The following is a 25,482-nucleotide window of genomic DNA, read 5'->3' on the forward strand; positions in this document are numbered from 1 at the left end:
CTGAATGATATGTGTCTTGTTTCTCACATCCTCCTCCTCTTCCTCCTCAGCACTGTCCTTGGTGTCCACTGCTGCCACCGGTGCATTGTCGCCCCCTCCTCCTGCAGATAGGTCACATGCGTCTGAGGGTCAAATTGTGCCACATGCAGCACACCACAACAATCTTGCAGACCTTCTCAGGAGAATAGCATAGAGCTCCCCCTGTCAGATGGAGGCACCTGAACCTGGCCTTCAGGAGACCGAAGGTACGTTCAACAATCCTCCTGATGCAACCATGAGCATCATTGTACCTATTGTCAGCCTCTGTTCTCAGATTCCTACCAGGGGTCAAGAGCCAGGACATGTTTGGGTAGCCAGAGTCACATGGAAGATGTGAGGGACACACATTAGCCTTGCAAAATTGCATGGGATATGATACCTGTAGGCATACACAGACATACATTGGGTAGGAAGTCAAACTCACCTATGAGCCACACTCTATGCCTCTGTAGTCATGCCATCAGCTGTGGGACGCTGCTATTCCTCAGGACAAAGGCATCATGCACAGATCCAGGATACTTGGCAGTGATGTGGGAGATGTACTGGTCAGCAATGCACACCATCTGGACATTGAGAGAGTGGAAACACTTGCTATTCCTGAACACCCCTTCATTGACTCTAGGAGGGACTAAGGCAATATGGGTCCGGTCAATGGCCCCAATAACATGTGATATGTGTTCATTGCATAGAATCCAGCCTTTACAGTGGGCAAATCATCAACCTGGGGGAATGCGATGTAGCTGCTCATGTGTTTGAGCAAGGCAGCCAAAACCCTTCCAAGCACAATAGATAAAATTGGCTCTGACATTCCTGCAGCCAAGCACACAGTCACCTGGAAAGAACCTGTTGCCAGGAAATGGAGCACTGATAGTACCTGCACAAGAGGGGAAATTACTTTGGTGCAATGGATAGCAGGTAACAGATCAGGCTCCAATTGTGCACGCAGCTCTGTAATTGTGGCTATGTCCAGGCAAGAGGTGGGTATGATGTGCCTGTCCTCCAGGGTAGCCATGTCCACAAGGGGTCTGTACACGTGTGCTTGCTTCCTCCTTCTATTCCTCTGGAGTGGTTGGTACCTAAGTGAGCCAAAAGCAAAAAGGGTGTGACAACAGGACCTATGGACACACAATATCAGAGTACACAGAGCATGTATATATGTTGGAAATTAGAATTGTCCAGTCGACACCAGTGACACACTTTTGAATTCAATACATGAATATTAGCATTAGGAAATGGCAACCTCCTGTCCTGTATTAAGGGATAGGTGGAAGTGACCTCACTCCCCCGTGTTATGTGTCATGGCGGAAGGCGGTCTGAACCACTGTGCAATTCCTCATTGGCTAACATGTGGCTCTAAGGAGTACAAGAACCAATGATGATCAACGCCGGTGGTGACAAGTGTTCACTGCCGCCGATGTGTCTGCCATTTTCTTCCTACTACTTCCATTGATTCCTGACTTTCCACCGGACTACATCTACACTGCGTGTGCTGCTGTGACCTGTGTCTGGAAACTGCCATGGCCCGTGCAACCGGGGAAAGGGCCCCAGCCTTCATGCCAGAGGAGTTGGAGAGGCTCATGGATGGGGTCCTACCACTGTATGGGCAGTTGTATGGGCCTCCAGACCATCAGATGAGTACATCATGGGTACGTTGCATGCAATATGGCTGCATGTAGATGTATGTGTGTGATGGCAGTGTGTCATTTGGGGGTATGACACCAGGCAATGTGAATGATGAGGTAAGGGTCATGTACTCTAGTCAGGGCAAGGGAGTTACACGTCCAAGATAACCCCTGCTCACCCCCTTGGTAGCTTGACACAAGCAGTTAGGCCTAACCCGGAGGCAATGTGCAAAGCTTTTGCACAACACACACAACAAACGCAACACAATATATAGTCCACAAAGTAAACACAACACTGAGCTATGTAAAAATAAACTGTATTGCACAAAACATAATTAGACCAAAGATTACATGTCAGAAATACCCTGCTACCTTAGCAGTTGTCAGAACGTTGAACAGGTTATTAATACACTGCAAGAATAAGCAGTAGTCACATTGAACCATGTAAGTACTCAGGATTCTGCAACATAAGCAGTAGTTAGAAATCACAGGAAGAAACAAATGCACTAGTCTTATGTGCTTTGAAAGTACCTGTTTTTATGTGGCCAAGGCACCTCTAGTGCTGTTATGTGAAGTGAGGGCCCCCAGCACTCCTTGCGCAAAACAGAGGGGCCGTGTGTTGATCCTGGGGGGAGAGGGCGGTACGCACCTCAAACAGATTTTCAGGTTGGGGCCCCGCCTGCGTTCTTGAGTGTGCTGACAGAAGGACGGGGGAGAGGCAATAACCTGTTGTGATTTTCTCAGCCTTGAAGAAGTCCGGTGTGGATGAAAAACGTGTCGGCTGATGGTTTTTGTATTTTGTATCCAAACATGTTTTTGTCTTCTCGTTTGTACTTCTGTGGATAAATAATTTTTTATGTATTTTTATGTTTATTAACATTCTTTTGACTTTTGGATATTAATGTCTTTCTATATACTTTTCTTTTGTTTGGCTATGTATTTTTTCTTTTCTGTTATGTCCACCAACACCATTTCAGGAAATGGTACAACATTGTAATGTATTGGCATTTTTCAATTTGACGTAGTAGACACTACTTGTCTTTAAATTGAAGATACATTGAGTATTTTGTTGTGCTCCACTATTTCGAGTTTTGTTTCAAACACCTCCCCCTGCCTGCCACGCTCCTCCTGGGGGCGGCTGCGGTGTCCTCCGGCAGGCCCGCTCGTTTCTACGTGCTTTGAGGTGATATGTGCACAAGTAGGAGCTGACTTCTACCCTGGGGGCGCTGCTCAGGACACCGGGTCCCCAGGGGCACTAGCAGGAGCGCGCCAGCTCCTGCCTTCATCGTTCTGGTGCCCTGAAACACAGTGTGTTCAGAAGCACTTCGATAAATATGGGTGCCCGGCTACAGTGATGATTTCTGCACTCCCAAAAATGCGCTTCACACAGCACGTTGGCTCAGGAAAAATACGTGCTTCCCATGCACTCAGGCCGAATCAATCAGCCCAGGTCACGGTGGTGACTTTCTTCAAAGGCAACATGAGGAAGCGCTCTCTAGGCGCTATAGACAGCAAACCAAAGTGCTTTCAAGGTGGAATTCACGATGAGCCAATGCGCTCTCAAAGCCCTATTTAGGTGAAGAAAAGCAGCCCTGTTAGGACTCAATAGTTGCAAGGGTCACTGGCCACAGCACCCTGCCCCTGAAGACAGAAGGGGGGGGCACAGGGCTGGCAGGCCCAACAACAGGCCAGCACAAGGGATGCAGATGGTGGCAGGTCCTCCTAGTGACCCTGCAGGTCACAGGTCAGTGCAGCAGCAGCAGTCCAAGGTGGGTCCTGGTGAGTCCATTCAGCAGCGTTCTGTGTCCAGTTTCAGAGGTGTCTCTGGTGTCCCAAAAATGTCTCTTCATGTCTAAAGTGTGGGGGAACATCCACTGTACTTATACACAGTTTACAATGTGTTTCACAAAGGCCATCTGAAAATTATACACAAAGCCCAACTGTCACTGTGCCCAGACATGGATTGGAGTGAAGCTGCAAAAGAGAAAAGCTCACTTTCTAGAAGTGTCATTTCTGCAATGATAATAAAAAACCTACACCAGTAAGCAGCATTTCTCACTACCATTACAACCATACCAAACATGCCTATGCTACCCCTCATAAATCAGACAATATCCCCTACACATAAGGCAGGGTCTTTCCAATGCAATCCTATGAGAAGGCAGCACTCACAGCAGTGATAAACCAAATAGGCTGTTTGTCACTACCAGCACAGGCCATGCTACTAGGCACATGTCCTGCCTTCTACATACAAGGCACCCTGCCCATAGGGCTAGCTAAGGCCTAACTTAGGGGTGACTTACATGTAGTAAAAGGGGAGTTCTGGGCCTGGAAAGTAAATTTAGATGCCAGGTCCCTGTGGCAGAAAACTGAACACACAGGCCCTGCGCTAGCAGCCCTGAGACAGGTTTGAAAGGCTACTTCAGTGGGTGACACAAGCAGTGCTGCAGGCCCACTAGTAATATTTAATTTACAGGCCCTGGGTAGAGATACCACTTTACAAGGGACTTATAGGTAAATTAAAAGGGCCAGGTCCAACAGTAGGCCATATGTGTGACAGGCTGGATAGTATGGCTCATGGTGTCCTTCTGTGTGTGTTTCCTCTGCAGGTCAACTCCCATCAGAAGAAGGGGTTGTGGCGTGCCATCGCCAAGGCGTGTGGACCCTGGGGGTTCATAGCCGGCGGAGCAGCCACTGCTGGAAATGGTGGGAGGACCTGAGACTCTGGGGCTGGAAGACACAGAGGCCCAGCTGGGGATGGCCTCCGAACGTGGGGGCAGTGCCCGTCAGAGCCTGACCCACCTAACAGCATGCATATTGGCGGTGGCCTACCCAGAGCTGGGTGGGTGCTTGAGGGCAGCACAGCAGCCACACAGGGGTGAGTACAGTGTGTATGATATTCATCATTTGTTGCCTGGCATGGGATTTGGGTGAAGGGTTCTAGTCAGTGGATGCCCCAATATGCCAGTTTAGACATTGCTTTGTGGTCCTGCTTAGGTATGTAGGGTGGTATGCATATTTTGAATTGCTAGGTAACTAGCTTTCCATGGCAGACAGGGCTTAGTTGGTCTTAGTAGATATGCAGATGGAAGTGTTTGGGTCCTACCTTCTTTAGTACTTAGCCAATGGTATGCCACTGTGGTCCATACTGCCCATTCTTAGTCCCAGTGAGTGATAGCGATGTGTATGCCATCTGCCCTGTTGGTGCTGTAATTGGCCCTGTGCTCCCTTTCTTTCTCCCCCTCTCCTTTTGTCATCCTGTCCATGTGTGCGTTAGCATCACCTGGCGAAGGAGTAGGGGCACCAGTGAGTGAGGGAGCTGCAGCCCATGGGACCGAGGAAGCAGAGTCCACGAATGCTGAGGGGACCAGTGGGATGGAGGGCGAGGGGAGCACCACAGGGGAGACAGGAGCTGATACAACTGACTCTGATTCCTCCTCCCATGTAAGCTCCCTGGTGGCGGCGGACCCCTCTGGGACCACCCCAGCAACTTCATCTTCCACCACCCCCAGTTCCAGCATCGCCCTCCCAGTAGCCCCCCACTTAGTTGCCTGTGCCCGCACACCCAGGAGGGTGGGCGTCTCCTTCACGCCAGGCCCCTCAGGCCCTGCACCAGTCAGCCCTGCTGCCCTCAGTGAGGAGGCTATTGACCTGAGGGTAGTCAACCATAGTTAATGCCACCCAGGGGCTAACATCCCAGATGCAGCAATGCAATGCCTTCCTGGAGGGCATTCAAAGTGGCTTGGCGGCCCTACAGAGATCGTTTCAGGCTCTGGCCTCCTCTTTGACAGCAGCCAGTGTCCCTGTTTCTTCTGTCCCCCTCCAACTATTTCTTCCCACTCCCTGTCAGTTGGGATGCAAAAGTAGTGACTGCCATTATACTACAGCCACACAACACATCACCTAAAAGGAAAAATATATTGTTTAAAAGTCTTACCTGAGTGTCATTGGAAGTACTGCTGAATGATATGTGTCTTGTTTCTCACATCCTCCTCCTCTTCCTCCTCAGCACTGTCCTTAGTGTCCACTTCTGCCACCAGTGCATTGTCACCCCCTCCTCCTGCAGATAGGTCACATGCGTCTGAGGGTCAAATTGTGCCACATGCAGCACACCACAACAATCTTGCAGACCTTCTCAGGAGAATAGCATAGAGCTCCCCCTGTCAGATGGAGGCACCTGAACCTGGCCTTCAGGAGACCGAAGGTGCGTTCAACAATCCTCCTGATGCAACCATGAGCATCATTGTACCTATTGTCAGCCTCTGTTCTCAGATTCCTACCAGGGGTCAAGAGCCAGGACATGTTTGGGTAGCCAGAGTCACCTGGAAGATGTGAGGGACACACATTAGCCTTGCAAAATTGCATGGGGTATGATACCTGTAGGCATACACAGACATACATTGGGTAGGAAGTCAAACTCACCTATGAGCCACACTCTATGCCTCTGTAGTCATGCCATCAGCTGTGGGACGCTGCTATTCCTCAGGACAAAGGCATCATGCACAGATCCAGGATACTTGGCAGTGATGTGGGAGATGTACTGGTCAGCAATGCACACCATCTGGATATTGAGAGAGTGGAAACACTTCCTATTCCTGAACACCCCTTCATTGACCCTAGGAGGGACTAAGGCAATATGGGTCCGGTCAATGGCCCCAATAACATGTGATATGTGTTCATTGCATAGAATCCAGCCTTTACAGTGGGCAAATCATCAACCTGGGGGAATGCGATGTAGCTGCTCATGTGTTTGAGCAAGGCAGCCAAAACCCTTCCAAGCACAATAGATAAAATTGGCTCTGACATTCCTGCAGCCAAGCACACAGTCACCTGGAAAGAACCTGTTGCCAGGAAATGGAGCACTGATAGTACCTGCACAAGAGGGGAAATTACTGTGGTGCAATGGATAGCAGGTAACAGATCAGGCTCCAATTGTGCACACAGCTCTGTAATTGTGGCTATGTCCAGGCAAGAGGTGGGTATGATGTGCCTGTCCTCCAGGGTAGCCATGTCCACAAGGGGTCTGTACACGTGTGCTTGCTTCCTCCTTCTATTCCTCTGGAGTGGTTGGTACCTAAGTGAGCCAAAAGCAAAAAGGGTGTGACAACAGGACCTATGGACACACAATATCAGAGTACACAGAGCATGTATGTATGTTGGAAATTAGAATTGTCCAGTCAACACCAGTGACGCACTTTTGAATTCAATACATGGATATTAGCATTAGGAAATGGCAACTTCCTGTCCTGTATTAAGGGATAGGTGGAAGTGACCTCACTCCCCCGTGTTATGTGTCATGGCGGAAGGCGGTCTGAACCACCGTGCAATTCCTCATTGGCTAACATGTGGCTCTAAGGAGTACAGGAACCAATGATGATCAACGCCGGTGGTGAAAAGTGTTCACTGCCGCCGATGTGTCTGCCATTTTCTTCCTACTACTTCCATTGATTCCTGACTTTCCACCGGACTACATCTACACTGCGTGTGCTACTGTGACCTGTGTCTGCAAGCTGCCATGGCCCGTGCAACCGGGGAAAGGGCCCCAGCCTTCATGCCAGAGGAGTTGGAGAGGCTCATGGATGGGGTCCTACCCCTGTATGGGCAGTTGTATGGGTCTCCAGACCATCAGATGAGTACATCATGGGTACGTTGCATGCAATATGGCTGCATGTAGATGTATGTGTGTGATGGCAGTGTGTCATTTGGGGGTATGACACCAGGCAATGTGAATGATGAGGTAAGGGTCATGTACTCTAGTCAGGGCAAGGGAGTTACACGTCCAAGATAACCCCTGCTCACCCCCTTGGTAGCTTGACACAAGCAGTTAGGCCTAACCCGGAGGCAATGTGCAAAGCTTTTGCACAACACACACAACAAACGCAACACAATATATAGTCCACAAAGTAAACACAACACTGAGCTATGTAAAAATAAACTGTATTGCACAAAACATAATTAGACCAAAGATTACATGTCAGAAATACCCTGCTACCTTAGCAGTTGTCAGAACGTTGAACAGGTTATTAATACACTGCAAGAATAAGCAGTAGTCACATTGAACCATGTAAGTACTCAGGATTCTGCAACATAAGCAGTAGTTAGAAATCACAGGAAGAAACAAATGCACTAGTCTTATGTGCTTTGAAAGTACCTGTTTTTATGTGGCCAAGGCACCTCTAGTGCTGTTATGTGAAGTGAGGGCCCCCAGCACTCCTTGCGCAAAACAGAGGGGCCGTGTGTTGATCCTGGGGGGAGAGGGCAGTACGCACCTCAAACAGATTTTCAGGTTGGGGCCCCGCCTGCGTTCTTGAGTGTGCTGACAGAAGGACGGGGAGAGGCAATAACCTGTTGTGATTTTCTCAGCCTTGAAGAAGTCCGGTGTGGATGAAAAACGTGTCGGCTGATGGTTTTTGTATTTTGTATCCATACATGTTTTTGTCTTCTCGTTTGTACTTCTGTGGATAAATAATTTTTTATGTATTTTTATGTTTATTAAAATTCTTTTGACTTTTGGATATTAATGTCTTTCTATATACTTTTCTTTTGTTTGGCTATGTATTTTTTCTTTTCTGTTATGTCCACCAACACCATTTCAGGAAATGGTACAACATTGAAATGTATTGGCATTTTTCAATTTGACGTAGTAGACACTACTTGTCTTTAAATTGAAGATACATTGAGTATTTTGTTGTGCTCCACTATTTCGAGTTTTGTTTCAAACACCTCCCCCTGCCTGCCACGCTCCTCCTGGGGGCGGCTGCGGTGTCCTCCGGCAGGCCCGCTCGTTTCTACGTGCTTTGAGGTGATATGTGCACAAGTAGGAGCTGACTTCTACCCTGGGGGCGCTGCTCAGGACACCGGGTCCCTAGGGGCACTAGCAGGAGCGCGCCAGCTCCTGCCATCATCGTTCTGGTGCCCCGAAACACAGTGTGTTCAGAAGCACTTCGATAAATATGGGTGCCCGGCTACAGTGATGATTTCTGCACTCCCAAAAATGCGCTTCACACAGCACGTTGGCTCAGGAAAAATACGTGCTTCCCATGCACTCAGGCCGAATCAATCAGCCCAGGTCACGGTGGTGACTTTCTTCAAAGGCAACATGAGGAAGCGCTCTCTAGGCGCTATAGACAGCAAACCAAAGTGCTTTCAAGGTGGAATTCACGATGAGCCAAAGCGCTCTCAAAGCCCTATTTAGGTGAAGAAAAGCAGCCCTGTTAGGACTCAATAGTTGCAAGGGTCACTGGCCACAGCACCCTGCCCCTGAAGACAGAAGGGGGGGGCACAGGGCTGGCAGGCCCAACAACAGGCCAGCACAAGGGATACAGATGGTGGCAGGTCCTCCTAGTGACCTTGCAGGTCACAGGTCAGTGCAGCAGCAGCAGTCCAAGGTGGGTCCTGGTGAGTCCATTCAGCAGCGTTCTGTGTCCAGTTTCAGAGGTGTCTCTGGTGTCCCAAAAATGTCTCTTCATGTCTAAAGTGTGGGGGAAAATCCACTGTACTTATACACAGTTTACAATGTGTTTCACAAAGGCCATCTGAAAATTATACACAAAGCCCAACTGTCACTGTGCCCAGACATGGATTGGAGTGAAGCTGCAAAAGAGAAAAGCTCACTTTCTAGAAGTGTCATTTCTGCAATGATAATAAAAAACATACACCAGTAAGCAGCATTTCTCACTACCATTACAACCATACCAAACATGCCTATGCTACCCCTCATAAATCAGACAATGGCCCTCATTCTGACCCTGGCGGTCGGTGATAATGCGGCGGCCAAGCCGCCAACAGGCCGGCGGTCCAAAATATGCTATTCTGACCCTGGAGGGAACCGCCAACACAGCCCGCCGCATTAACACTCCGCCCGCCACGGCGGAACAAACAAACAGCGCGGCGGTCCCCGCCAACAGCCAGGCGGCAGACAATGTACCGCCCACCCTATCACGACCCACCAATCCGCCACCTTTTCCGGGGCGGGAGCACCGCCGATAAAAACACGGCGGAAACAGACTACGAACGGGAAAACGCTCACCTCTACGCACTCCACGCGAGATTCCGGCAGTATGGAACCCGAGTTGCAGGTCATCCCCGCACTCCTATACCTGCTCCTGTACCAGGAGCACGCCCGGCGGCGCGGAAGACATCGGTGAGTACTGCACCTACGACACAGGGGAGGGAAAAGATTACCGGCACACACCCACCCACCCACACCCACTACAACACACACATCAATGCATTCCCACAGATCACTGTCACAACCCACAAACCCCCCCCTCCGAAATAATGCAAAGACCAAAAGAAGAGATCATAAACGGGCAGATATATTGAAATATGGACACCAGTAATCCCAATAAATAAATAAACTATGTACAAAATATATACAGCTACTAAATGTAGTCCAACCACTGTCCGTGGACCACAGGGGTCCTGTGCAAAGGGGCAAGGCCCAGTCCCACGACAAGAACTCCACGGAGAGAACACTGCAGGGGCATCAGAAAGAAAATAGGACAGGCACCTCAGGGGGAAGGGAAGGGGCGGCACCTCAGCCACTTGAGTACACGACGCCAGATCCACGAGGGGACTCCATGACCACTGGCCCATCCTGGGGAGAGCAAAGCCACAGTCCATACAGTGGGTGGCCTGCCCACTGGGCCATCCTGGGGAGTGCAAAGCCACAGTCCATACAGTCCATACAGTGGGTGGCCTGCCCACTGGGCCATCCTGGGGAGAGCAAAGCCACAGTCCATACAGTCCATACAGTGGGTGGCCTGCCCACTGGGCCATCCTGGGGAGAGCAAAGCCACAGTCCATACAGTCCATACAGTGGGTGGCCTGCCCACTGGGCCATCCTGGGGAGTGCAAAGCCACAGTCCATACAGTCCATACAGTGGGTGGCCTGCCCACTGGGCCATCCTGGGGAGTGCAAAGCCACAGTCCATACAGTGGGTGGCCTGCCCACTGGGCCATCCTGGGGAGAGCAAAGCCACAGTCCATACAGTCCATACAATGGGTGGCCTGCCCACTGGGCCATCCTGGGGAGAGCAAAGCCACAGTCCAAACAGTCCATAACAGACTCCACTGCCACTGGAGGAGGCATGTTGGCCAGAGGACATCCTGCAGCCCTGCCCGAGACAGATCCTGCCCTGCCACGTCTGCCAAAGGGCCAGCGGTTCTTGCCTGGAAGGGCCCAGTTCAGCGCTTCTTGCCTTGAAGGGCCCAGTTCAGCGCTTCTTGCCTTGAAGGGCCCAGTTCAGCGGGTCTTGCCTTGAAGGGCCCAGTTCAGCGGTTCTTGCCTTGAAGGGCCCAGTTCAGCGGGTCTTGCCTTGAAGGGCCCAGTTCAGCGGTTCTTGAGACGGCGGTCCCCAGCGGAGCGGTGCTGGAGACGGCGGGGCCCAGTTCAGCGGTTCTTGAGACGGCGGGGCCCAGTTCAGCGGTGCTTGAGACGGCGGGGCCCAGTTCAGCGGTGCTTGAGACGGCGGGGCCCAGTTCAGCGGTGCTTGAGACGGCGGGCCCAGTTCAGCGGTGCTGGAGACGGCGGGGCCCAGTTCAGCGGTGCTTGAGACGGCGGGGCCCAGTTCAGCGGTTCTTGAGACGGCGGGGCCCAGTTCAGCGGTGCTTGAGACGGCGGGGCCCAGTTCAGCGGTGCTTGAGACGGCGGGGCCCAGTTCAGCGGTGCTTGAGACGGCGGGGCCCAGTTCAGCGGTTCTTGAGACGGCGGGGCCCAGTTCAGCGGTGCTTGAGACGGCGGGGCCCAGTTCAGCGGTTCTTGAGACGGCGGGCCCAGTTCAGCGGTGCTTGAGACGGCGGGGCCCAGTTCAGCGGTTCTTGAGACGGCGGGGCCCAGTTCAGCGGTTCTTGAGACGGCGGCCGGTCTATGGCCAACTGCTCATTGCCTGGTGGTGCCCACCTGGGCAGCGGGGATGGTGCTCCTTCAATGCCCACCTGGGCTGTGGGTGGTGGGGCCCTCCTGGCCAGCTGGGCTGGGTCCTCCCTGGCCAGCGGCTATGGGGGTGGTGGGCTCCTCCTGGGCAGCAGGCCTGCAGCCTGACCTCTCCGACTTGCTGCCCTTGCCCTCCTTAGTCGGGAGTCTGTGGCCCTTTCCTCCCTTTGGAGCTGTGGCTGGTGACTGTGTCTGGGTGGTGTCCGGGGGGGATGTAGAAGCCGGGCTCCTGCGGCGCCCCTTCCGCCTTCTGCTCCTCTTCCCAGGGGGTGGGCTGGCTGTCCCCTTGCTGCTGGGCGAAGATCCAGACATGCGGGCTGGTGGGCTCCAATACCCCTGCACCCTTGTCAAGGGGGCTGCAGGGCTGGTGGTGGCTGAGGTGCTCTTCTTACCCCGACGAGAAGGAGGGGGGGGCTCAGGGTCAGGAAAGAAGTTAGCAGTGGCGAGGAAGAGTTTCTTGGGACAATGGAGAGTGGTAGGTACAGTGGGAATGGGAGTGGAGGGAGAGGATGTGGTTGTAGGTGAGTCACGTTTGCTGTCTTTGGGTGCAGGTGCAGGAGGGATAGGCTGTCGTGAGGTGGATGGCTGTTGGGTGGGTGGGTGGCTGCGTTTGTGTGGTGTGGAAGAGGGGGTGACAGACACAGTGGGAGAGGACACAGGGGACGTGTAAATGGCAGTGGGGGTGGTGACTGCACGTGTGCGGACTGGACTGGAGGGTGTGCTGGTGATGGAAACACTGGCTGATGGTGAGGTGAATGGAGGTGTGAGTGTAGACGTCACAGGGAGGGAGGAGGGAGACGAAGAGGTGGGGGTCACAGAGGTGGTAGTGACTGTTGGCATGTCTGCATCGGAATGTTGCGTGTGTGAATGTCTGCGTGATCTGTGGTGCTTATGTTTGGATGAGCTTCTCTTGGGTGTTGAGGTGTGTGCAGGCTGGTCTGATGGTGTGGGTGGGACAGGCAGAGGAACAGGAGACTGGGAGGAGGGAGTTAGTAGAGGGAGGCAGGAGACCGGGACAATGGCTGCCGTCAGTGCTGAGGCCAGAGCCTGGAACGATCGCTGATGGGCAGCCTGACCCGAATGAATGCCCTCCAGGTACGCATTGCTGCGATGAACCTCCCTCTCCACCCCCTGGATGGCATTCAAAAGGGTAGTCTGCCCAACAATGAGCGTTCGGAGGAGGTCAATGACCTCCTCACTGAGGGCAGCGGGGGTAAGAGGGGCAGGGCCTGAGGTGCCTGGGGCGAAGGAGATGCCCGGCTTCCTGGCAGAGCGGGCACGGGGCGAACGCTGAGGGGCTGCTGGGAGGGCGGTGATGGTGCGCTGGGTGGCGGCTGTACCTGTAATGGCGGGGGGCACGGATGGTGCCACCCCCGCAAGGGAGCTCCCTTCCGAGGACGTGTCCGTGTCGCTGCAGGGTCCAGTCGTCCCCGTTGTGGAGCTCCCCTCGCCCTCCGTCTCACTGGTCCAGTCAGACTCTGTGGCATGGCCCTCCTGGGCCATGTGAGATGCAGCTCCCTCCTGCCCCGATGCCACTTCTCCTCCGCCTGATGATGCTGATGCACACAAGCACAGAAAGACAAACAAAAAGGGGGGGGGAGAGAGAAATAAAGGGATATTGAGTACATGGATCTCCGGTACAGTTAGCGGACATGACAGACACAGATGCCCCCTGCACTAAGTTGCGCACTTGGGGTCCGCTACGCATTCCGTGGAACATGCCCTACACGCCTAGAGTTGACAACTGCACCCATGGATGACACGGACCAGGGATGGCTGTACTGACACACTACTGAGGGTGTTGGCTGGGGACACAGGGGCTTACGGGGGTGCCCAGCCTACAGATATCGCCCTGGCCTAGGGGGACTCACAGCCCTCCTCCCCCACCCAGACACCTCCACTGCGCGACAACAGAGTAGATAATGCTTGGACTCACCCCCTTGTGTCTGCTGTGCTGCCCTCACGCGCCCATCCAAATCAGGGTAGGCCACCGCCAGGATCCGGAACATCAGGGGGGTCAGTTGACGGCAGGACCCCGCCTACGTTGGGAGGCCATCACCAGCAGAGACTCAGCGGTCTTCTTGGTCCCGCGGCGGATGTCCTCCCACCTCTTGCGGCAGTGGGTGCCCCGTCGATGGTGGACCCCCAGGGTCCGGACTTCCTTGGCGATGGCACGCCAAATCCCGATCTTCTCATGGGCGCGGACCTATGTGACACGTACAGGGAGGGAGAAATACCACGTTCAAGTTTGTCTGCATTTTCGTTGCCAGTGGGCCAACGCCCCCCATCCCCGCCAGGCCCCCCGCCAGGCCCCCCGCCAGCCCCAACATGCCCCCCATCCCCGCCAGGCCCCCCGCCAGGCCCCCCGCCAGCCCCAACATGCCCCCCATCCCCGCCAGGCCCCCCGCCAGCCCCAACATGCCCCCCATCCCCGCCAGGCCCCCCGCCAGGCCCCCCGCCAGCCCCAACATGCCCCCATCCCCGCCAGGCCCCCCGCCAGGCCCCCCGCCAGCCCCAACATGCCCCCCATCCCCGCCAGGCCCCCCGCCAGGCCCCCCGCCAGCCCCAACATGCCCCCCATCCCCGCCAGGCCCCCCGCCAGCCCCAACATGCCCCCCATCCCCGCCAGGCCCCCCGCCAGGCCCCCAAGCCAGCCAGTGGCCCCAAATCCAGATTGAATTAAACTCACTTGTTGGTCTGGAGGACCGTAGAGTAGCGCATACTGGGGGAGGACCCCATCCACAAGTTTCTCCAACTCCTCTCCAGTGAAGGCAGGGGCCCTTTCCCCAGGCGCAGCAGCCATTGTCCCTTCCAGACCGAGGTCACAGCAACACCTGCAGTATAGGTCCTCTCCTGTGAAAGTTCAAGTCGCAAGTGGATAAGTAGATAGAAAATGGCGGTCACGTCCGCGGCGGTGCGTACCGCGGCGGTGCGTACCGCCGGCGCCCTTCGCCATTGGCTCCTGAAACCCATAGGCTTCAATGTTAACCAATGCGGCTTTGCGCCGCGGTCTTCGCCCGCCGCCCGCCGCGGTGTGCCACGCCAGCGCATTGACCTCACATCCCATTGTCACACTTCACAGGTCAGGCAGCCGCCATTTCGAGGGTCCACATGGCTCAATTTCAACTGCGTCACACAGGCCTAGGCCTTGCATAGCCACTCAGACACGCCATTCACTGCATAGAGAATCGTTTACTGTGCTAGCTGTGAGTACGTACCTGTGGGTTGCTTGACTGTGTGCTCCATGTTGTCCTTCCTAGGCACCGTCCGCTGGGTTTGGCGAGGAGACGGATGAATCCTCCCGTGTACCGACCGCTGGTGGACCTGTCGACAATGGAAGAACGCCACATTATCCTGACCTACCGTCTTAACCGTGCCACTATACATGAACTGTGTGCCCAGCTGGAGCCCGACCTGATGTCCCCCATCCGCCAACCCACAGGGATTCCCCCTCTGGTGCAGGTCCTGTCAGTACTCCATTTCTTGGCAAGTGGGTCATTTCAGACAACAGTGGGAATTGCTTCTGGGATGTCTCAGCCCATGTTTTCGAAGGTGTTATCCAGAGTGTTGTCTGCCCTGATGAAATACGTGAGGAGCTACATCATTTTCCCTGAGGTGGGCGAATTGGCTGCAGTGAAGGGTGATTTCTATGCCCTTGGACATATTCCCAACGTCATTGGTGCCATTGATGGGACCCATGTGGCTTTGGTTCCCCCAAGAGACAGGGAGCAGGTGTACAGGAACAGAAAAAGTTACCATTCCATGAACATCCAGGTGGTGTGTTTGGCTGACCAGTACATCTCGCATGTAAATGCCAAATTCCCAGGGTCAGTGCATGACGCCTACATCCTGAGGAATAGCAGCATCCCTTACGTGATGGAACAGCTAGAGAGACACCGTGTATGGCTATTGGGGGACTCTGGGTACCCCAACCTGTCGTGGCTACTGACCCCAGTAAGGAATCCCCGGACCAGGGCAGAGGAACGGTACAATGAGGCCCATGGGCGTACTAGGAGGGTGATCGAACGCACCTTTGGCCTCCTAAAGGCCAGGTTTAGGTGCCTGCATATGACAGGTGGATCCCTAATGTACTCACCTAAGAAGGTGTGTCACATCATCGTGGCCTGCTGCATGCTTCACAACCTGGCTTTGCGCCGCCAGGTGCCTTTCCTGCAGGAGGATGGTCGAGACGGTGGTGTTGTGGCAGCGGTGGAACCTGTGGAGAGTGACGAGGAGGAAGACGACGGGGCTGAAACAGACAACAGGGACAGAATCATTGAACAGTACTTCCAATAGGACACAGGTAACAATTCAAAGATAATTTAGTAAATCTGAACTACTCTCCTGCATCTCTGCTGCCTGTCTATTTACCCCAGTGTATGATGACTGAGTTGTGGCTTTTCCCTCCCTATTTCAGATCTGGGGTCCCCACTACGAGTCCTGTGCTTCGTTTCCCCATGGACTACAGCTTTGTGGCAGCTGTTTCTTGACTTCACTATGTACAAGGACATATTTGCACTGTCATGTCAATTACAATATTTTGAAATCACAGCCAGACTCCAGATAGTTTTGTGCAAAATAGGTGTTTATTTAAGTGCTCAAAATGGGATGGGTGGTTTCAAGTGGGTGGGGGCTATGGTGAAGGAATGTCCATGGCAGAGTCCAGAGTAACAGTCACACAGGTGCATTGTCCAGAGGCCTGTGGAGAGATGGAGCATGGGCAGTTCAAGGATGGACAGGGTGACAATGTGGGACAGTGGGATGACATCAGGTGGTATCCTTTGCTGGCGGGGGTCTTGACATCCTACTCTGTCTTCTTGCGAGATCTCAGGGCCCTCTTGCGGGGTGGTTCTTCTCCTGCAGGAGGTGGGGGTCTGGTGGGCTGCTGCTGTGCGGGGGCCTCCTGTCCACTAGCGCCGGCGGAGGTGGTTGGCTGTTCTTGGTCCAGGCTAGTGGCAGGGGCCCTTTGGTGTTGTTGAGTGTCCGTCCTGGTGTTGATGAGGTCCTGCAGCAGCCCTACCATGGTAACCAGGGTGGAGGTGAGGGCTCTGATGTCCTCCCTGTACCCCCGATAGTGTTCCTCCTGCAGTACCTGGATCTCCTGGAACCGGGCCAGTACCGTCGCCATCGTCTCCTGGGAGCGGTTGTATGCTCCCATGATGGTGGTGAGGGCCTCGTGGAGAGTGGGTTCCCTGGGCCCGTCCCCCCCCTGTCGCACAGCTGCCCTCCGAGTTGCCCTGTTTCCCTGGGCCTCTGCCCCCTGGCCGGTGTGCCCACTACCACTGCCCCCAGGTCCCTGTTGTTGTTGGGGTGGTGGGTTATCCTGGGTGCCCTGTAGTGGTAGACACACCGCAGATTGACGCGCCCTGGAGACAGAGGCATGGGCCCGCTGGGTGGGAGCTGTGCTGGTGTTCCCAGAGGGGTTTTGGTCTGTAGTGGCCTGGGCCTGTGTGAGGGGAACCGACTGTCCAGAGGTCCCCGATGGTCCGGGCTGGTCATCGGTGTCCAGGTCGACAGAGCTGCTGTCATCGCTGACGGCCTCTTGGGTGGGGGGTGTGGAGAATTCTGGGCCCTCCGCGGCGGTGTGTTGACGGTCGGGTCCTGCAGGGGTATAGAGGTATGGTTATAGTTTCAATGTGTGGCATATGGGTGTATCTGTGGGTTCCCGTGTCCCCAAGTGCTGGCATTCGTGTGTGGGGGCTTTGGTGAGGGTGGCTTGTGGGGGGGATGTGTATATGCATTGGGCATGCTTTGGTGATGGGTGTCCATGCTTAGTGGACGCATGCAGGCCTAGGGTTTTGGATGTGTGGGTTGTGATGGTGAGACATTGGCAGGGAATAGGTGTGCTGGGGGTGGGGGTGAGGATGGTGGTGGGGGTGAGGATGGTGGTGGGGGTGAGGGTGGGGGTGAGGATGGGGGTGGGGGTGAGGGTGGGGTTCGAGGATGGGGGTGAGGGTTGGGGTATGATTTGGCATGCAGGTGGGGGGGAAGCAGTAGTGAAGCTTCAACTTACCAGTATCCATTCCTCCGCCGACTCCTGCGAGGCCGTCAGGATGCAGGATGTTCAAGACTTCCTCCTCCCATGTTGTAAATTGTGGGGGTTGAGGTGGGGGTCCTCCGCCAGTCTTCTGCACGGCGATGTTGTGCCTGGATCCCATGGAACGCACCTTCCCCCGTAGGTCGTTCCATCGCTTCCTGATGTCTTCCCGATTTCTGGGGTGCTGTCCCACAGCGTTGACCCTGTCGACAATCCTCTGCCATAGCTCCGTCCTCCGGGCAATGCTGGTGTATTGGATCTGTGTGCCGAACAGCTGGGGCTCTACCCGAACGATTTCCTCCACCATGACCCTGAGTTCTTCGTCTGAGAAGCGGGGGTGTCTTTGGGGTGCCATGGGGTGGTGTGTATGATGTGTGGGGTGGAGTATGTGTAGTTAAGTGTGTTGAGTGTGGTGGTGTGTGTTGTTTTGTGTGTGGATATTGTGTGGGTGATGGTGTTGAGTGGCTGTGGCTGCTAGTTTGTGGATGGTGGTGTCTCGCTCTGGCCTTCTTTCAGAATTTTTGGTCGTAGGGGTTTGTGGGTGATGTGGGTGTGTGTTTTATATTGTATTGTGTGTGTGGGAGTGGTGTGTGTATGTGTATCAGGTGTGTGGAATTCAAATCGGCCAATGTGGCTGAGTTTTGTTCGTTTGTGTGTATTCTGACCGCGGCGGTGTGTCCCGCCAATGGAATACCGCGTTTGAAAGACCGCCACGTGGATTCGTGGGTCGTAATGGCATGGGCGTATTTCTGTTGGCGTGACGGTGGAGGTTTTGTCACCTCCACTTTTCCGCCGACCGCTGGTCTGGCGGTCTGTTGTGGCTGTCGGATTTTCGGAGGTTTGCCTGCTGCGGGTCAGAATGACCGTGGCGGGTTTCCGCGACCGCGGCGGGATTATGGAGGATTTCTGACCGGCGGTAGGCGCCTTTTACCGCCGAGGTCAGAATGACCACCAATATCCCCTACACATAAGGCAGGGCCTTTCCAATGCAATCCTATGAGAAGGCAGCACTCACAGCAGTGATAAACCAAATAGGCTGTTTGTCACTACCAGCACAGGCCATGCTACTAGGCACATGTCCTGCCTTCTCCATACAAGGCACCCTGCCCATAGGGCTAGCTAAGGCCTAACTTAGGGGTGACTTACATGTAGTAAAAGGGGAGTTCTGGGCCTGGAAAGTAAATTTAGATGCCAGGTCCCTGTGGCAGAAAACTGAACACACAGACCCTGCGTTAGCAGCCCTGAGACAGGTTTGAAAGGCTACTTCAGTGGGTGACACAAGCAGTGCTGCAGGCCCACTAGTAATATTTAATTTACAGGCCCTGGGTAGAGATACCACTTTACAAGGGACTTATAGGTAAATTAAAAGGGCCAGGTCCAACAGTAGGCCATATGTGTGACAGGCTGGATAGTATGGCTCATGGTGTCCTTCTGTGTGTGTTTCCTCTGCAGGTCAGCTCCCATCAGAAGAAGGGGTTGTGGCGTGCCATCGCCAAGGCGTGTGGACCCTGGGGGTTCATAGCCGGCGGAGCAGCCACTGCTGGAAATGGTGGGAGGACCTGAGACTCTGGGGCTGGAAGACACAGAGGCCCAGCTGGGGGTGGCCTCCGAACGTGGGGGCAGTGCCCGTCAGAGCCTGACCCACCTAACAGCATGCATATTGGCGGTGGCATACCCAGAGCTGGGTGGGTGCTTGAGGGCAGCACAGCAGCCACACATGGGTGAGTACAGTGTGTATGATATTCATCATTTGTTGCCTGGCATGGGATTTGGGTGAAGGGTTCTAGTCAGTGGATGCCCCAATATGCCAGTTTAGACATTGCTTTGTGGTCCTGCTTAGGTATGTAGGGTGGTATGCATATTTTGAATTGCTAGGTAACTAGCTTTCCATGGCAGACAGGGCTTAGTTGGTCTTAGTAGATATGCAGATGGAAGTGTTTGGGTCCTACCTTCTTTAGTACTTAGCCAATGGTATGCCACTGTGGTCCATACTGCCCATTCTTAGTGCCAGTGAGTGATAGCGATGTGTATGCCATCAGCCCTGTTGGTGCTGTAATTGGCCCTGTGCTCCCTTTCTTTCTCCCCCTCTCCTTTTGTCATCCTGTCCATGTGTGCGTTAGCATCACCTGGCGAAGGAGTAGGGGCACCAGTGAGTGAGGGAGCTGCAGCCCATGGGACCGAGGAAGCAGAGTCCACCAATGCTGAGGGGACCAGTGGGATGGAGGGCGAGGGGAGCACCACAGGGGAGACAGGAGCTGATACAACTGACTCTGATTCCTCCTCCCATGTAAGCTCCCTGGTGGCGGCAGACCCCTCTGGGACCACCCAAGCAACTTCATCTTCCACCACCCCCAGTTCCAGCATCGCCCTCCCAGTAGCCCCCCACTTAGTTGCCTGTGCCCGCACACCCAGGAGGGTGGGCGTCTCCTTCATGCCAGGCCCCTCAGGTCCTGCACCAGTCAGCCCTGCTGCCCTCAGTGAGGAGGCTATTGACCTGAGGGTAGTCAACCATAGTTAATGCCACCCAGGGGCTAACATCCCAGATGCAGCAATGCAATGCCTTCCTGGAGGGCATTCAAAGTGGCTTGGCGGCCCTACAGAGATCGTTTCAGGCTCTGGCCTCCTCTTTGACAGCAGCCAGTGTCCCTGTTTCTTCTGTCCCTCTCCAACTACTTCTTCCCACTCCCTGTCAGTTGGGATGCAAAAGTAGTGACTGCCATTATACTACAGCCACACAACACATCACCTAAAAGGAAAAATATATTGTTTAAAAGTCTTACCTGAGTGTCATTGGAAGTACTGCTGAATGATATGTGTCTTGTTTCTCACATCCTCCTCCTCTTCCTCCTCAGCACTGTCCTTAGTGTCCACTGCTGCCACCGGTGCATTGTCACCCCCTCCTCCTGCAGATAGGTCACATGCGTCTGAGGGTCAAATTGTGCCACATGCAGCACACCACAACAATCTTGCAGACCTTCTCAGGAGAATAGCATAGAGCTCCCCCTGTCAGATGGAGGCACCTGAACCTGGCCTTCAGGAGACCGAAGGTGCGTTCAACAATCCTCCTGATGCAACCATGAGCATCATTGTACCTATTGTCAGCCTCTGTTCTCAGATTCCTACCAGGGGTCAAGAGCCAGGACATGTTTGGGTAGCCAGAGTCACCTGGAAGATGTGAGGGACACACATTAGCCTTGCAAAATTGCATGGGGTATGATACCTGTAGGCATACACAGACATACATTGGGTAGGAAGTCAAACTCACCTATGAGCCACAATCTATGCCTCTGTAGTCATGCCATCAGCTGTGGGACGCTGCTATTCCTCAGGACAAAGGCATCATGCACAGATCCAGGATACTTGGCAGTGATGTGGGAGATGTACTGGTCAGCAATGCACACCATCTGGATATTAAGAGAGTGGAAACACTTCCTATTCCTGAACACCCCTTCATTGACCCTAGGAGGGACTAAGGCAATATGGGTCCGGTCAATGGCCCCAATAACATGTGATATGTGTTCATTTCATAGAATCCAGCCTTTACAGTGGGCAAATCATCAACCTGGGGGAATGCGATGTAGCTGCTCATGTGTTTGAGCAAGGCAGCCAAAACCCTTCCAAGCACAATAGATAAAATTGGCTCTGACATTCCTGCAGCCAAGCACACAGTCACCTGGAAAGAACCTGTTGCCAGGAAATGGAGCACTGATAGTACCTGCACAAGAGGGGAAATTACTGTGGTGCAATGGATAGCAGGTAACAGATCAGGCTCCAATTGTGCACACAGCTCTGTAATTGTGGCTATGTCCAGGCAAGAGGTGAGTATGATGTGCCTGTCCTCCAGGGTAGCCATGTCCACAAGGGGTCTGTACACGTGTGCTTGCTTCCTCCTTCTATTCCTCTGGAGTGGTTGGTACCTAAGTGAGCCAAAAGCAAAAAGGGTGTGACAACAGGACCTATGGACACACAATATCAGAGTACACAGAGCATGTATGTATGTTGGAAATTAGAATTGCCCAGTCAACACCAGTGACGCACTTTTGAATTCAATACATGAATATTAGCATTAGGAAATGGCAACTTCCTGTCCTGTATTAAGGGATAGGTGGAAGTGACCTCACTCCCCCGTGTTATGTGTCATGGCGGAAGGCGGTCTGAACCACCGTGCAATTCCTCATTGGCTAACATGTGGCTCTAAGGAGTACAGGAACCAATGATGATCAACGCCGGTGGTGACAAGTGTTCACTGCCGCCGATGTGTCTGCCATTTTCTTCCTACTACTTCCATTGATTCCTGACTTTCCACCGGACTACATCTACACTGCGTGTGCTGCTGTGACCTGTGTCTGGAAGCTGCCATGGCCCGTGCAACCGGGGAAAGGGCCCCAGCCTTCATGCCAGAGGAGTTGGAGAGGCTCATGGATGGGGTCCTACCCCTGTATGGGCAGTTGTATGGGCCTCCAGACCATCAGATGAGTACATCATGGGTACGTTGCATGCAATATGGCTGCATGTAGATGTATGTGTGTGATGGCAGTGTGTCATTTGGGGGTATGACACCAGGCAATGTGAATGATGAGGTAAGGGTCATGTACTCTAGTCAGGGCAAGGGAGTTACACGTCCAAGATAACCCCTGCTCACCCCCTTGGTAGCTTGACACAAGCAGTTAGGTCTAACCCGGAGGCAATGTGCAAAGCTTTTGCACAACACACACAACAAACGCAACACAATATATAGTCCACAAAGTAAACACAACACTGAGCTATGTAAAAATAAACTGTATTGCACAAAACATAATTAGACCAAAGATTACATGTCAGAAATACCCTGCTACCTTAGCAGTTGTCAGAACGTTGAACAGGTTATTAATACACTGCAAGAATAAGCAGTAGTCACATTGAACTATGTAAGTACTCAGGATTCTGCAACATAAGCAGTAGTTAGAAATCACAGGAAGAAACAAATGCACTAGTCTTATGTGCTTTGAAAGTACCTGTTTTTATGTGGCCAAGGCACCTCTAGTGCTGTTATGTGAAGTGAGGGCCCCCAGCACTCCTTGCGCAAAACAGAGGGGCCGTGTGTTGATCCTGGGGGGAGAGGGCGGTACGCACCTCAAACAGATTTTCAGGTTGGGGCCCCGCCTGCGTTCTTGAGTCTGCTGACAGAAGGACGGGGGAGAGGCAATAACCTGTTGTGATTTTCTCAGCCTTGAAGAAGTCCGGTGTGGATGAAAAACGTGTCGGCTGATGGTTTTTGTATTTTGTATCCATACATGTTTTTGTCTTCTCGTTTGTACTTCTGTGGATAAATAATTTTTTATGTATTTTTATGTTTATTAAAATTCTTTTGACTTTTGGATATTAATGTCTTTCTATATACTTTTCTTTTGTTTGGCTATGTATTTTTTCTTTTCTGTTATGTCCACCAACACCATTTCAGGAAATGGTACAACATTGTAATGTATTGGCATTTTTCAATTTGACGTAGTAGACACTACTTGTCTTTAAATTGAAGATACATTGAGTATTTTGTTGTGCTCCACTATTTCGAGTTTTGTTTCAAACACCTCCCCCTGCCTGCCACGCTCCTCCTGGGGGCGGCTGCGGTGTTCTCCGGCAGGCCCGCTCGTTTCTACGTGCTTTGAGGTGATATGTGCACAAGTAGGAGCTGACTTCTACCCTGGGGGCGCTGCTCAGGACACCGGGTCCCTAGGGGCACTAGCAGTAGCGTGCCAGCTCCTGCCTTCATCGTTCTGGTGCCCCGAAACACAGTGTGTTCAGAAGCACTTCGATAAATATGGGTGCCCGGCTACAGTGATGATTTCTGCACTCCCAAAAATGCGCTTCACACAGCACGTTGGCTCAGGAAAAATACGTGCTTCCCATGCACTCAGGCCGAATCAATCAGCCCAGGTCACGGTGGTGACTTTCTTCAAAGGCAACATGAGGAAGCGCTCTCTAGGCGCTATAGACAGCAAACCAAAGTGCTTTCAAGGTGGAATTCACGATGAGCCAAAGCGCTCTCAAAGCCCTATTTAGGTGAAAAAAAGCAGCCCTGTTAGGACTCAATAGTTGCAAGGGTCACTGGCCACAGCACCCTGCCCCTGAAGACAGAAGGGGGGGGCACAGGGCTGGCAGGCCCAACAACAGGCCAGCACAAGGGATACAGATGGTGGCAGGTCCTCCTAGTGACCTTGCAGGTCACAGGTCAGTGCAGCAGCAGCAGTCCAAGGTGGGTCCTGGTGAGTCCATTCAGCAGCGTTCTGTGTCCAGTTTCAGAGGTGTCTCTGGTGTCCCAAAAATGTCTCTTCATGTCTAAAGTGTGGGGGAAAATCCACTGTACTTATACACAGTTTACAATGTGTTTCACAAAGGCCATCTGAAAATTATACACAAAGCCCAACTGTCACTGTGCCCAGACATGGATTGGAGTGAAGCTGCAAAAGAGAAAAGCTTACTTTCTAGAAGTGTCATTTCTGCAATGATAATAAAAAACCTACACCAGTAAGCAGCATTTCTCACTACCATTACAACCATACCAAACATGCCTATGCTACCCCTCATAAATCAGACAATATCCCCTACACATAAGGCAGGGCCTTTCCAATGCAATCCTATGAGAAGGCAGCACTCACAGCAGTGATAACCCAAATAGGCTGTTTGTCACTACCAGCACAGGCCATGCTACTAGGCACATGTCCTGCCTTCTACATACAAGGCGCCCTGCCCATAGGGCTAGCTAAGGCCTAACTTAGGGGTGACTTACATGTAGTAAAAGGGGAGTTCTGGGCCTGGAAAGTAAATTTAGATGCCAGGTCCCTGTGGCAGAAAACTGAACACACAGGCCCTGCGCTAGCAGCCCTGAGACAGGTTTGAAAGGCTACTTCAGTGGGTGACACAAGCAGTGCTGCAGGCCCACTAGTAATATTTAATTTACAGGCCCTGGGTAGAGATACCACTTTACAAGGGACTTATAGGTAAATTAAAAGGGCCAGGTCCAACAGTAGGCCATATGTGTGACAGGCTGGATAGTATGGCTCATGGTGTCCTTCTGTGTGTGTTTCCTCTGCAGGTCAGCTCCCATCAGAAGAAGGGGTTGTGGCGTGCCATCGCCAAGGCGTGTGGACCCTGGGGGTTCATAGCCGGCGGAGCAGCCACTGCTGGAAATGGTGGGAGGACCTGAGACTCTGGGGCTGGAAGACACAGAGGCCCAGCTGGGGGTGGCCTCCGAACGTGGGGGCAGTGCCCGTCAGAGCCTGACCCACCTAACAGCATGCATATTGGCGGTGGCCTACCCAGAGCTGGGTGGGTGCTTGAGGGCAGCACAGCAGCCACACAGGGGTGAGTACAGTGTGTATGATATTCATCATTTGTTGCCTGGCATGGGATTTGGGTGAAGGGTTCTAGTCAGTGGATGCCCCAATATGCCAGTTTAGACATTGCTTTGTGGTCCTGCTTAGGTATGTAGGGTGGTATGCATATTTTGAATTGCTAGGTAACTAGCTTTCCATGACAGACAGGGCTTAGTTGGTCTTAGTAGATATGCAGATGGAAGTGTTTGGGTCCTACCTTCTTTAGTACTTAGCCAATGGTATGCCACTGTGGTCCATACTGCCCATTCTTAGTCCCAGTGAGTGATAGCGATGTGTATGCCATCTGCCCTGTTGGTGCTGTAATTGGCCCTGTGCTCCCTTTCTTTCTCCCCCTCTCCTTTTGTCATCCTGTCCATGTGTGCGTTAGCATCACCTGGCGAAGGAGTAGGGGCACCAGTGAGTGAGGGAGCTGCAGCCCATGGGACCGAGGAAGCAGAGTCCACCAATGCTGAGTGGACCAGTGGGATGGAGGGC

The sequence above is a fragment of the Pleurodeles waltl genome, chromosome 5, assembly GCF_031143425.1.
Source record: "Pleurodeles waltl isolate 20211129_DDA chromosome 5, aPleWal1.hap1.20221129, whole genome shotgun sequence".
Lineage (NCBI taxonomy): Eukaryota > Metazoa > Chordata > Amphibia > Caudata > Salamandridae > Pleurodeles > Pleurodeles waltl.